This window comes from Lissotriton helveticus, chromosome 2_1 (assembly GCF_964261635.1).
Source record: "Lissotriton helveticus chromosome 2_1, aLisHel1.1, whole genome shotgun sequence".
NCBI lineage: Eukaryota > Metazoa > Chordata > Amphibia > Caudata > Salamandridae > Lissotriton > Lissotriton helveticus.
The window spans coordinates 78381406-78395826 of NC_136059.1; the positions used below are offsets into that span (position 1 = coordinate 78381406).

Genomic DNA, 14421 nt, shown 5'->3' on the forward strand with positions numbered 1-14421 from the left:
ACACTCCACTCAACCCAAATCTACCCCACTCCACGTCACTCCAGGCTATCCCACCCCACTCTACCCCACTCTACCCCACCCCATACCATTCCAGTCTGCCCTACTCTAATCCACCCAAACTACCCTAGTCCACTCCACCCTCTTCCACCCCACTTAATCTACCCAACTCCACTCATCCCCAGTCTATCTGACTCCATTCCAATCTAGACTCCATTCCAACCCATCCAAATCCACTCCATCCCACTCTATCCCAATTTACCTCACTCCACCCCAGTCTACCTCACTCCAATCTACCCACCTCAATCCATTCTACCACACTCCATTCCACCCAATCTACCCCACTCCACTACACTCCAATCTCCCACATGCTACCGAAATCTACCATACTCCTGTCACCTGTCAATCTAACCCATTCCACCTCATCCCTCTCCAATCTACCCTACCCAAATCAACACCATCCCACCCCATCACAATCTACCCCACACCACTCTACCCAACTCCACTACAATCTAGTCCCCTCCAATCCAATCTACCCCACTCCAAATAACTCCACTCCTATCTATCTCACTCCATTCTACCACACTCCACTCCAATCTACCCCACTTCACTCCAGTCTACCCTAACATAATCCACCCAATCAATCGCACTCCACTGTACACCAATCTGATCTACCCCAATATATCCCACTCTACCCGATCTACCCCACTCCAATCTACCTTACTCCACTCCAGTCTACTCCACTCCTTTTCAGTCAACTCCACCTCACCCAATCAACCCCAATTCAGTCAACCAAACTCCAGTCTGCCCCAATCTACTCATCTCCAATTTACTGCACTCCAATCTACCCCACACCATTCTACTGCACTCCACCCCAGTCTACCCCACCCACTACACACCACCCAAATCTACCCCACTCCAATCTATTCCACTCTAAACTACCTGTCTGCCCCCACTCCATTCTATCCTACCCTACTATAACCCACTCATTCTACTTCACTTCACTCCTATCTGCCCTTTTCTGCACCAGTCTACCCCCTCCACCCTACCCCAATCCACCCCACTCTTCCCCACTCCACCTTACCACAATATATCTCACTCTGCCCCGATCTACCATACTCCTGTCTATTCCACTCCAATCTATCCCACTGTAATGTCCTTCAATCTACTCCACCACAGTCTACTCCACTCGACCCTAATACCCTGCTCCAATCTCTCACACTTATCCACCCAACTCCCCCACTTTAATCTACACCAATCTAAACTACCCCAGTTCACCCCAAACCATTCTACCCTACTCTACCCCTACTCCTCTCTACCCCACTCCACCCCTACTCCTCTCTACCCCACTCCTCTCTACCCCACTCCATGCTACCCCACCCAATCCTACTCCATGCCACTACTTTTTGGTCATGCTGAACTCAGCCACACTGGTGTAAATAATGGCTGAAACACATTATCTGAAAGAGACTGGTTAGTGATAGGTTCCTTACCTTAGAATATGCCCTGGCTTCAGACTGGATCCGAAAAGTTTTTTGTCAGCGCGATCCCTGCACGTCGGAAGGTGGCGTTGTGCGGCTCCGCTGCCGTCGTATGCGCCGAGATGACGTCATGGAGACTACTTAGGCTCCAACCATGTGCGCTGACATCAGTTCTTTCTTATTCTGCGCCAGCAAGCTCAGATCCGGTTAGATCACCTACCCTAGTCACTTTTTGACTAACTTTTTTGAGACTTTTGTCTCTACTTCTTTTGAGTCTTTGACTCCTGGTGCCGCGTAGGGATGCCTGGGTTTAAATCCTGCGGGACCTGTCGACGTACAATGTCAGTGGCTGACCCCCATGGTGTCGGTCTCTACTATCTGGAGCGCGACCATGACCCCCGGTAATGTTCCGACTGTCTGGCCATGGCTCGCTTTGCGGGAGCGGTCCCGAAAGCTGCTGGAGGCCCGGCAGTAGTCTCCGCGACGTTCATGGTCCAGGGGTCGCTCAAGGGACCGATTGCGGAGCCATCACCATCGCTTCTCAAGGTCGAAGTCTTCACACTCGGAATCGGGTAAGGGACGTCATAAGAAAAAGTTGAGGTAGCGTTTGCGCTCTCCAACCACCCGTCGGTCTCCAGACGCGGACGAGGGGGCCAGGGGCACTTCCCTCATGAACATGTCCTTTGACGGTGCTCGCTTGTTTGGCGATAAGGCAGACAGTGCGCTGGAACATTTTAAGGGCTCTTCGGCTACGGGCAAGTACTTGGGTCACTCCACAACGCTCCCGGCCACGTCTGCTTTTCTTTCCTTTCGTGGCCCCAACATGTTCGTTCAGCCAGAAGCCTGTGCAAAACCAACCTCAGCATGGAAGTGGTGTCCGGCGTGGCGGCACAGGGGTCCAGCTTGCGGGTCAGTCCACCTCCTCTCCCGCAGCATCCACCTCAAAGTCTTCCTAGTCCGAGCTTTGGGATGCACCACACGCCGGTGGGCGAAAGGATTCAACATCACCTTCCCCACTGGCGCTCTGTCACCTTGGACAGGTGGGTGTTGCAAATCGTCCGAAGGGGCTACTCCCTCCCCTTCGAGTCTGCCCCCCCAGCCATGCCACCCCAGTTCCACCGCATGTCAGGGCATCACTTTGCGCTCCTCCAACAGGAAGTAACGACCCTTTTGGCCTAGGAGGCCATCAAGCACGTTCCTGGGCCAGGAGGAGGACGCGGTTGTTATTCTCACTACTTTCTGGCCCCCAAGAAGGAGAAAGGGGGCCTTCGCCCTATCTTCGACTTCAGGAACATCAATCGCTTCCTCCGGAAGGAGAAGTTCAAGATGTTGACTCTGGCTCAGTTCTTGGCTGCCCTCGACCCTGGAGACTGGATGGTAGTGTTGGACTTGCAGACGCATATGTTCATATCCCTATCCTGCCGGCCCACCGGCGTTCCCGGCTTGTTCACGGTAGGTCAAGAGCATTTTCAGTTTGCCGTGCTCCCCTTCGGCCTTACCAGTGCCCATCGGGTGTTCACGAAAGTGATGGCGGTGGTCGCAGCTCATCTGCGCAGATTAGGGGATCCAGTCTTCCCCCTATCTCGAGGACTGGTTGTTGAAGGTGGGTTCGCACCAAGCAGTCATCTTCCACCTCCAGACTATGGCCGACCTCCTGCATTTGCTGGGGTTCTCCATCAATGTGCCGAAGTCGCACCCGAGTCCCTCTCAGAAGCTCCCCTTCATCGGAGCGGTTCTGGATTCTACCCGGTTTCGGGTTTATCTTCCCGAGCAGAGAGTCTGGGATATTCAGGCTATGATTCCGATCTTTCAGCCTCTATCCAGGGTTTCAGTCAGGATGACCCTACGGCTCCTAGGCCTGATAGCCATCCTGCTAGTGCAACATGCCAGATGGCATATGCGGGCTCTGCAGTGGGACCTAAAGTTCGAGTGGGCACAGTATCAGGGCAACCTGTCCAATCATGTCCAGATCTCGGAGGGCACTGCACGACAATTGCAGTGGTGGCTCACGAATCGCCATTGTGTCAATGGCAGATCCCGCTCCCTTCCCCAACCGGAGCACACAGTGGTGACGGATGCGTCCCTCCTGGGATGGGGCGGCCACTTGGGAGAGGGGGAGAGCAGAGGCCTCTGGTCTCTGGCAGAGTACCGGCTCCATATCAACCTTTTGCAGCATCGGGCGATCCGACTTGCACTGAAAGCATTCCTTCCCTCTGTACAGGGAAGTGTAGTGCAGGTGTTCATGGACAAGACCACCGCCATGTGCTATTCTAACAAACAGGGCGGGGTGGGGTCATGGACCCTATGTCAGGAGGCTCTGCGCCTCTGGACATGGCTGGAACATCAAGGCATTACCTTGGTGGTTTAACACCTGGCAGGTTCTCTGAACGCCAGAGCGGACAAATTCAGCCACAGGTGCATGATGGATTACGAATGGCGTCTGAACTCAGACGTGGTGCATGGTCTCTCTCTGCAGTGGGGAGAGCCTTGGTTAGATCTATTTGCCACCGAAGAGAACGTGCAATGTCATCGGTTCTGCACGTTGGAACTTCCAAGGCGGCACTCGCTCGGCGACACTTTTCGTCGCAAGTGGAGCTGCGGTCTGTTGTTCGCCTTTCCCCCTATACCACTTCTGCCCAGTGTGCTGAAGAAGATTCGGCGCAACCGGGCCCAAGTCATTCTTGTGGCTCCAGATTGGGCACGAAGATACTGGTATCACGAGCTACTCAGCATGGCGATCGATCGCCCAATCCGACTGCCTCTTTGGGAGGATCTTCTGTCACAGCAACAGGGGACGGTCCTCCACCCAAACCTGTCCAGCCTCCACCTCCATGCGTGGAGATTGAGCGGCGACCGTTAACAGCTTTCGACCTTCCTCCCGAAGTCTGTGATGTCATTCTGGCAGCCAGGTGTCCCTCCATTAAAACGGTATACACCTGCAGGTGGAACAAATGTGTGGCATGGTGCACAGCAAAGGCTGTGGATCCCCTTTCTGCCCCTCTTTCCGAGGTCCTTCTTTCCTTCTCTGTTTGGCCCAGCAGGGCTCTGCTCTGGGCACTATCAATGGTTATCTCTCGGCCATCTCCGCCTTTCTACGACTTCCAGATCAGCCTTCTCTTTTTAAGTCCCCGGTTGTTAATCACTTCCTCAAAGGCATTACACACACGTTTCCTCCCGTGCCTTTCATAATGCCTCAATGGGACTTAAATCTTGTCTTGACCTCTCTGATGTGCGCTCTCTTTGAGCCCCTTCATAACTGTCATTTACGTCTTCTCACTCTCAAGACGGCTTGCCTGGTTGCTATCACCTCTGCCCGAAGAGTAAGTGAGCTCCAGGCTCTTTCTTCTAAACCTCCTTTCCTTTCTGTTCATCCGGACAAGGTGGTTTTAAGGACCCATCCTTCTTTCCTGCCAAAGGTTGTCACGCCCTTCCACATATGGACAACCTTCACTTCCCCACCTTCTTTCCGCCTCCTCATCCTTCAAAAGAGGAAGAGAGGCTCCACCGTCTGGACCTAAAACGTGCGCTATCGTTCTATCTGGAGTGCACACAACAGTTCAGGGTGGATGACCAGCTCTTTGTTGGCTACGTAGGCGCCAAAAAATGTCGGGCCGTGCACAAACAAACCATCTCTCGGTGGGTTGTTCTGTGCATCAAAGCATGTTACTCGTTGGCTAAAAAGGAGCCTCCTGTGGGGCTGCGTGCCCATTCTACCATGGCAATGGCAGCCACTACTGCCTTGGGACGCGGTGTTCCCTTGCAGGTCATTTGTCAGGCAGCTATGTGGGCCTCGCTGCACACGTTTACCAAGCTTTACTGCCTAGACAGTCAATTCCGGAGAGACGGCTTCTTTGGCCATTCTGTTCTCCGTGACTTTCTGGTGTAATCTTGTTTGCAGACCCACCATCGGGGTTGGTATTGCTGGGGTATCTATTTTAAGGTAAGGAATCTATCACTAATGTGTCTCTTTCACTCTTTCAGATGCACAAGTTACTACTTGCGTAACGATATATCTGTAAGAGACATTAGTTAGTGATAGATTCCTTACCACCCCACCCATCCTCCCCGTTCTGCGAACTGATTTCTAGGGTTAAGGTTATCCCTTTCAGGGCCCTAGTTCATGGCACCAGTGGTCAGTTTCTTGCTTGGCTCTGTGTTCCTGGCACGGAAAGTAGTGTACAGAACTGATGTCAGTGCACAAGGGTGGCGCCTAAGTAGTCTCCGTGACGTCATCTCGGCGCGTACGACGGACTCGGACGCCACCTTCTGACGCGCAGGGGTACTGCTGACGAAAAACTTTCCAGATCCAGTCTGACGTCTGGGGATATTCCAAGTTAAGGAATCTATCACAAACTAATGTCTCTTACAGATATATCGTTACACAAGTAGTAACTTGTGCACCAAAGCCAATAGCTTTTACGTTGGCAAAACCTATTGGCTTTGCCAATGCTTTTTTATTTTGAGGTCATCAGGCAAAAAAGTCTCAGCAAAATTTGTCATGTGTAAAGTGTGTTAAAAAGAGCTTGCAAAGGATTACTCAGGCAGAGTTATCTTGTGCTGCGGAACTGAGGAGCTCTTCAGGTGCTTCCTCATCTTTTCAACCGGGATACACTGTGCGTGCTCAGGTACTTACTGCTGAACAAGACAATAATCCTGCTTCACCTAATAACTCACTTTTTTGCTGCTTATATAAGCAGAGGATTGTTTCATTAGAGACAAGTAGAGCTGAACAGGGCAAGGTTGTGCGAGACCACAAATGACCCCTAGGCCAAAAATCACTTCTCCAATTATCTGGTTTTATTCCAGATTTTTCACAGTGTTGTTTCCTCTTTCTTCAAAAGTGAACACGTTTTATTATTCTCTTCCATATATTTTGTCATATGATAGTTCTCTAACTCTGTACATATTTTTCAAAATAACCCAAAAATTAAAAGTGACATGCTGGTCAATATATTATAACACATCATTATATACTCTTATTCCTTTCTCCTGAATAATTGCATAACCTCAACGAGTAGATCTTTTCTTTAATTCACACATAAATTAAAGTATGCCATCAAATCTGTGATTAAGCTACCTACAGACAATTGCAAAATCAATACAACACATTTAACAAGTAGTTTCAGAATCCATACCTGTTATGGTTAAATTACGTGGCCTGAGAAACTCATCATGATCATGCAAAACCTACCTGACTCAGTTCAAAGTAACAAAGCAGGTAAATGCACTTACAATGCATACCATACCGTTTAAAAATGTACACCTCTACAAACCGCTTTTCTCTCCATAAACATAGTGTAGAATAAATGTATCAACACAACAGTAGGACACTTACTGACACTTCTTAACAAAGTTCATAAAGTATATTAATATTTACCTGAACTTGGAGCTGTTTCTCAGATGCAGCTGTAGACACCAGTCACTTCCAGAGATTATGAAATCATATCTGCTGAGCACAAGTGAAATAAAGTTCCTTCACCGCCAAACCACAAAGCACAATGTGAGCTATCTCTGTTTCTGCAGCCAACCACATTATAGCGTTTTTTCAACCATGAATGACAATGTTAACTTATGGTTGACTTTCATTTAATAATCTGCTCCTTGTTTTTTTACTGCTCCCCATTAGATCTTGTAAGAATCTAGCAGAATCGTAAAATACCTAGTGATAGTCATTAATTTTCCATGCTGGTAACACATGCCTCTTGATGGATAGTAAAACACCTTGTGGCAAGCTCAGTAATTTTCCTTTTGGGTCTTTTGAGAAGCTCGTGGAATAGCACACGGCTCATTCGGCAAGCTTAACTCACTGAAGCATGCAAACTAGACTCTTGCAGGATTGCAACTGAATTGTAGGAAAATAGTATGCGAGGGGGACTAGCCTCTTTACTGAGACCCCTCTCTTGGATAATGGGTGTGCATATTAAGGTGTGAGGATGGACTGCCCTATCCTTTAAGACCTATTCCTGAGATGACGGATGTTTATAGTAGGGTGCGGTTGCGACTGACCTCAGCTGAGACCCCTCTCTCAGTTGACTGGTGTGCATACTAGGGTGCTGGTTTGGACTGCCCCTTCTGCTCAGACCTCTTTCTTGGATGATGGTTGTGTGTAGTGGGTGGGGAAGGACTAGCAGCTTTGCTGACACCTTTCTTTTGGATGACAGATGTGCATAGTATGGTGTGTGGAAAGCCTGCCCTCTACAGTGAGACCTCTCTCTGGAATGACAGCTGTGCATAGTAGAGTGAGGAGAGAGACTTGCCTCTCCGTTAAGACATTTTCCCAAGATTACCGGTGTACATAGTAGGTTCTAGAAAGGTAGTGCCTTTTACAGTACACCTCTCTTGGACAACAGATATGCATAGTATGGTGTGTGGATCGACCAGCCTCTCCTTTGAGACCTCTCTCTCAGATGACGGGTGTGTATGTAATAGTGAGTGGGGAGGAATTGGCCTCTCCTTTGAGACATTTATCTCTCAAATGACAGGTGTGCATAATAGGGTGCGTGGATGAACTGGCCGCTCTTTTGAGACCTCAATCTCAGATGACAGGTGTGCGTAGTAGGGAGTAGGCAGGGATTAGCCTCTCCTTTCAGACCCCACTCTCAGATGATTGGTGTGCATAATAGGGTGTGGGAAGAGCCTTAACTCTACTCACAACTCTTCCCAAGCCAGTGACTCAAATAGTAGACTCTGATAAACACCATCGCCACAAAGACTCCTCCTTACATTAACCCCTTCGATGCTCATGACGGAACAGTTCCGTCATGAGCATCGGTCGCGCTGTGCCCATGACTGAACCGTTACGTCATGACCACACCCGGGATTGGAATGTTCAGCACCGGGGGAGAATCGGCGCCGCATGCAAGGTGTTAACAAATGTGCACTCCAGAGTGTATTCAAAGCTCTCCTGCGCCTTCCTATTTTTATTGATCCCACGAGTCTCGTAAGATCATAACATTTGTTTTAAAAGAATTAACCTTCTACACATCACAGCACTTATACACTTCCTCTCAATAACAAGGGCTACAATAGGAATTCCTACAAGTAGAATATATTGAGAACTCAACTATTCCTTTTCTTTCTTGTAACTGTTTGCGATCCTGTGAGATCGTATTTATTTTATAAAACCATATACATTTATTTTCATCACATCAGTTATGCCTTTGAGACCTCCTCTCAAATTCTAGGGGGGCAGGATGCTTTCCTGCTGCCCCCTTATACTGCTTTTTACTTAATTTCCACAATACTTGCAATTTTTCACAGTAAACTATAATGACAGCCATTTAATTTCTAAAACTTTTAACAGCCAGCCAATCAGAGCATTCGCAAGACCCGTGTGAACCGTTACGCTCCACAAAAGCGTGAAGGCTCAGTGGAGAAATGGGGCGCTCACCCAATCACAGGGCACCATTTTTGAAATTGTGCTCTTGTGACTCTCATCCGTCCAAATTTCTATATTTTTTCCCTTAGTATCTCAAAAACTACTGAACAGATTAAATCAGGATTTCTAAGGTGCACATAATCACCTGCAAGGGTATCCACGTACTGAAAACCAAACTGCTTGGATGGAAGCAGTTGAATAGCCAGGTCTTGAGTCCCCTTCTGAAATCCTGCAGAGAGGGTCACGCTTGGAGATGTGTGAGGTATGAGAAGGAGCGTCCTCCACTGTTTCTACATGGGATGCGGGTGGTGTGAGCAAGAGAGAGGGAGATGGAGCGCAGGAGTCTGGAGTTGGTGGAATCTCAGGCGGTAGTTGATGTACACTCGTCCTTAGTTGTGCAGGGCTTTTTAGGCATGGGTCAGAATCTTGACATGTCATCTCTTGTGGACATGGAACCAGTGTAGTTTCTTCTGGTGAGGGGTGATATGAGTCTGTGTGGGGAGGTCGAGGCCAATGAGTTCTGAATGGTCTGTAGTCTCTTCAGGAGGTGTATGGTAACTCCTGTGTATAGTGCGTTGCAATAGTCCAAGTGGCTGGTGACAAGGGCTTGAGTGACTGAGCTATTTGAAGATCTACACCAAATAGTAAAAAGCTCAATCTGCAGACCAAGATCTAAGTGCTTGCTCCACCTACCCCCCTGCTTGACGTATCACCCCAAAACTGTCCAGGAAAAACTTGAGGTGGATGTAACTTTCTCGGGAAAGTTCTGTGAAGATTAGTCAAGCGGGGCCAACGTTATTAGCAAACAACAAAACGCACCACCTTTGAAAAAGCAGACCTAACTATAACTACCTAGTGACGACTGCCGCTAGTATACATGTGTGGATGTGTATATATATGTATTAATGGTGTTTTAAAAATGTTAATGGGGTCTGTTTCACTTACATCCGGTGATCAAGGCGACCAAGTTCGCCGAAACGCGTCTGGTGTTTTTCTGCACATGCAATGCACTTTTGAAAACTAAAATAAAAATTACCTGCAACTGAAAGCTGAGGCTAGTGTCCGTTTCTCTATTTTTGCTGGATGGCATCGTGGAGCTTTGTTTGATATATATGTATATATTCACTGGAAAAAACCAAAGGTTACAGGGAAGTTATAGATAGGAAATATAATTGTAAAAAAACTTAGAAATTCACTGAAAAAAAAACAAAGGTTACAGTGACGTTATAGTTAGGTTGATATTTCACTCGTGCAAAACCAAAGAAATTCAGCAGTTCTAGTTAGCCGAGCTAACTATAACTCTGGCCCCCAAAATGCCCTACTTATGACCTCATATTACATCATTCATGACATTATCCAGTGACTGAGTGTTTTTAAAATGTTTGAGTGTTAAATATATATAGCGTTCCCCTGTTGTTTTCAAAGGTATTTGATTGGTCTACGTCGCCTTGGAGCCGGGGGAGAATAGTTGGCGGTAGCGGGGTCATCCAAACCCCGCGCTGGGCTGCCTGCACTGTCAGTGTAGCCCCCGCAGCATCTGAGGCTGAGGCAGTACAGGGGAGCTGAGGAGGTCGTCACATTGAACTGCAAAGCCGGAGAATCTAAAACATTTCATTTTGGTTTTTTTTCGTTTTGGGCACACTTTTGCTGACGATTCTGCCACATGCACATTGGAATGTGCCATCATTCCTTCCCCCAAGCAACACCATCCCGAGGTCCTACTACATGGGATTCTGGGACATGTAGTCTCCCTTCATGCATGGGATGCTACACAGGTGTGCTGGAACTACAGAGGGCGGTGCGGACTCACAACAGCGAGTTCTTAAGAGGCAGAACTTACCAGCCAAGTGCATCTCATCTGTGGAGGCTTTGGGCGCTGACGACGGCAAACAACGGCCAGAAATGCATCCGCCACTTCTTTTTAATAAACGGCCTCCAACTGTTCCCCTTGGGTCTCTGCTCTTCTTTGTCGGGGAGGAGTTCTTGTGACATTCAATTGTGCGGTAGCCAGAAACGCACTTCAGAGATCCCTGCTTCGTTTGGGCAAAGACTTCACTGGCATGGACTGCGCAAGCGTTCCCCTGTTGTTTTCAAAGGTATTTGATTGGTCTACGTCCGCCTTGGAGCCGGGGGAGAATAGTTGGCGGTAGCGGGGTCATCCAAACCCCGCGCTGGGCTGCCTGCACTGTCAGTGTAGCCCCCGCCTCATGGACCCCACAGCATCTGAGGCTGAGGCAGTACAGGGGAGCTGAGGAGGTCGTCACATTGAACTGCAAAGCCGGAGAATCTAAAACATTTCATTTTGGGTTTTTTTCGTTTTGGGCACACTTTTGCTGACGATTCTGCCACATGCACATTGGAATGTGCCATCATTCCTTCCCCCAAGCAACACCATCCCGAGGTCCTACTACATGGGATTCTGGGACATGTAGTCTCCCTTCATGCATGGGATGCTACACAGGTGTGCTGGAACTACAGAGGGCGGTGCGGACTCACAACAGCGAGTTCTTAAGAGGCAGAACTTACCAGCCAAGTGCATCTCATCTGTGGAGGCTTTGGGCGCTGACGACGGCAAACAACGGCCAGAAATGCATCCGCCACTTCTTTTCAATAAAAGGCCTCCAACTGTTCCCCTTGGGTCTCTGCTCTTCTTTGTCGGGGAGGAGTTCTTGTGACATATATATATATATATATATATATATATATATATATATATATATATATATATATATATATACACACCAAGGTGTATTGATGAATCAGTGGGTGTGTGACTAACTGTATAAGTGAGTGATTCGGTTTCTCAGTGAATGTATGGGTCACTGACTAGGTTGTCTGAATGTCTGTCATTTGGTGTCTAAGTGGCTGTATGGGTGTGTTAGTAGGGTACGTGAGTGGCTGTTTGGGTGATTGATTGGTTATCTGAGTACCTGTAAGGGTGTCTGATTGTGTGGACGGGTGAGGGTGTGTGTGACGGCCTGTATAGTAGAGTGAGTGGGTGAGTCAGTGGCTGTATGGGTTAGTGAGTGTGTGTGAGGGGCTATATGGGTGAGAAAGTGAGTTTATGGCTGTGTGGGTGAGTGAATTTGTCAGTGGTATATGGGTGAGTAACTGGGTATGTGAAAGCCAGCATAGCTGAGTGATGGGGCATATGAGTGACTGTATGGGTGAGTGTGTGCATATATCAGTGACTGGATAGGTGACTGAGTACGTGTTAGTATCTGTATAAGCAAGTGGGTATGTGTGTGTAACTGTATGGGTGAGTAAGTGCTTGTGTAATTGACTATGGGTGAGTGAGGAGGTGTGTGAGTAGCATTATAGGTGACTGACTCAGTGTGTGAATGGCTGTATGGATGTATGAATGGATATGTCAGTGGCTGTATGAGTGAGTGGATTTGTGTGTAGAAATGAATCAGTGAGTGGGTGTGTAGGTACTGGTATGGGTCCGTGAATGGATTCGTGAATAGTTGTGTGGACGTTGGTGCATGAAAGGTTCTATGGGGGTGTTTGAGTGGGTGCATTAGTTCTGTTGTAGATGATGTCACTGACTGTCATGAGTGATGTAATATATGAGGTCATAAGCAGTGCATTGTGGGGCATGAGTTACTGCTGAATTTCTCTGGTTTTGTATAAGTGAAATGTCATCCTACCTATAATGTCCCTGTAATCCTTGTTTTTTTTCAGTGAATTTCTATGGTTTTTCAAGTAGTAGTGGGAGTGGTGGGGAAATGGGGCGGACCACCGACCAGCTTTTAGCAATGCAGCTGAGTGGATATTACTGGAGGTACCAAGAGGGCTTTTAGGCCCCCAAGCTCCCAAAGGAGTAAAGTGGACTTCATTCCCCAACCAGTAGTGCACCAGGAGCCGCGTTTGCAGAGTGGTGGAGAAAGGGGGCATGGCCTCTGAACACCTCTTATAAATCCCTGTGTGTGGTACTTACTGGCTTTAACAGGAGGGGTAGTTGCCCCCCAAGAATGTCCTTTTGGCCTACTGCCCCTCTTGTTACCTCCAGTAAGTCTCACACAGCAGGATTGTGGAGTTGTCAGAGGCCATGGCCCCTTTCTCCACCAATCTGCAAACGTGCCTCCTGGTTTACTACTAGTTGAGGGATGAAGTTTCCTTGGCTTCAGATGGTCCTTGGGGGCCAACTATTCCTCCTGTTACCTTCAGTAAGACCCACACAGCTGCATTGCAGAGAGGTGGTCAGAGGCCAAGCCCCCTTTCTTTACCACTCTGCAAACACGGCTCCTGGTGCACTACTGCTTCAGGGATGAAGTCTTATTTTAGTCCTGAGGCACTCAGGAGGCAAGTGGACCTCACCCCCCGCCCACCAGCAGTGCGCCATGATGCACATTTGCAGAGTGTTGGAGAAAGGGGTCGTGGCCTCTGACCACCTCTCAGCGATCCCACTGTGTGGGGCATACTGGAGGTAACCGGAAGTCTTGCTAGCCAAGGGGACTTCTTCCCTCAACCAAGAGCATGCCAGGAGGCTCAGTTGCAATGTAGCTGAGAGAGGGGGTCAGGCCCTCCCGCAAGTTACTGGCTTTTTTTTCTTCTTTTTTTAGGAAGACGAGCCGCGTGGCCTCCATCCCTGGGGCATTTTCGGCCCTGTTAACCCCATCCCCTGGGGCCTGCCCCCCCTTTTTTTTGTTTTTGCAATACTCCCGCAAAGCTTTAGCAAACTGCAATGTCCCGAGGGTGGGCACCCCACGACGTTGCAGGAGCCGGCCCTGAGGGAGTGGCGTCTCCATGGCCATGTAGGGTGCGGCCCTCCTCCCATCTTGTGTATAGCCTTGGGGAGGTGGTGGTCCCCGGGAGCATGGGGGGGGGCCAGAGACCCCCCACGCTTAATTTTAGCCCCGGGGAGGTGGTGGCCCCTGGGGCTGCAGGGGAGGTCCTACGGCCTCCCTTGCATTACTTAAAATAGAAGTGTGCTCCTGGGAGGTGCCGGTCCCCGGTGCAGGGGGGGTCTGTGAGGCCACCCTCTTCATAATAGGAAATAGCCCAGGGGCGGTGGCAGTCCCTTGGGCTGCGGGCGGGCCCAGTAGACCCGCCCGCATTCATAAAAGAAACTGCCCCGGGGAGGTGGCAGTTCCCAGGCCTTTGAATAGCCTGAGTGGGGCCCAGTGTGCCACCCTCCTATATTTATTATATGACCACTGGACCTGGCCCATCCAGGAGTTATTTAAATGCAAGTGCTGGCTTTTTTTTGGTTACTAAGGATATTATGGTTTGACATAAAAAAAATTATAATGTTTTTATGCTGTGGTGGGGTCCCAGGGGGACCCCAAGACCATGACTTGGGGTCAGGGTATTCCTACCCTGACCCCTTTTCTTTATTTCACATTTTTTAGTTTGCCTCTGTGAAGCAGAGTCCCAAGATGACTGCTAACACTTCCTGGTTGAAGTGTTGGCAGCCTATCGGAGCAGGAATTCCCCTGCATGAGCTTGCCCTTTTTTTCACGAAGGCTTCGCGACCAGAGATAGATCTATCTTTCTCTTCTTAAATATCTGAAAAACTACTGAATGGATTTACAACAGATAACAATAAGCACAATCTGCATA

General features: G+C 48.9%; 1 protein-coding gene and 1 long non-coding RNA gene across 9 annotated transcripts in view; one reads left to right on the top strand and one right to left on the bottom strand.

Moving 5' to 3' along the window:
- The window catches only part of EXOC6B (exocyst complex component 6B), a 1580787-nt gene that overhangs the window by 698792 nt on the left and 867574 nt on the right, over positions 1–14421 (top strand). The window lies entirely within an intron of this gene.
- Positions 1–14421, bottom strand: part of LOC144817728 (uncharacterized) — an 891613-nt gene that overhangs the window by 584797 nt on the left and 292395 nt on the right. For 5 of the 7 annotated variants that reach the window (XR_013606961.1, XR_013606962.1, XR_013606964.1 and 2 more), the window contains 2 exons: positions 9893–9981; positions 6856–6924 (listed from right to left, as the gene is read on the bottom strand). This is a non-coding gene — a long non-coding RNA (uncharacterized LOC144817728). Of the gene's footprint in view, positions 1–6855; positions 6928–9892; positions 9982–14421 lie in introns of all 7 variants that reach the window. The other 2 variants (XR_013606960.1, XR_013606963.1) reach the window with 2 other exon arrangements.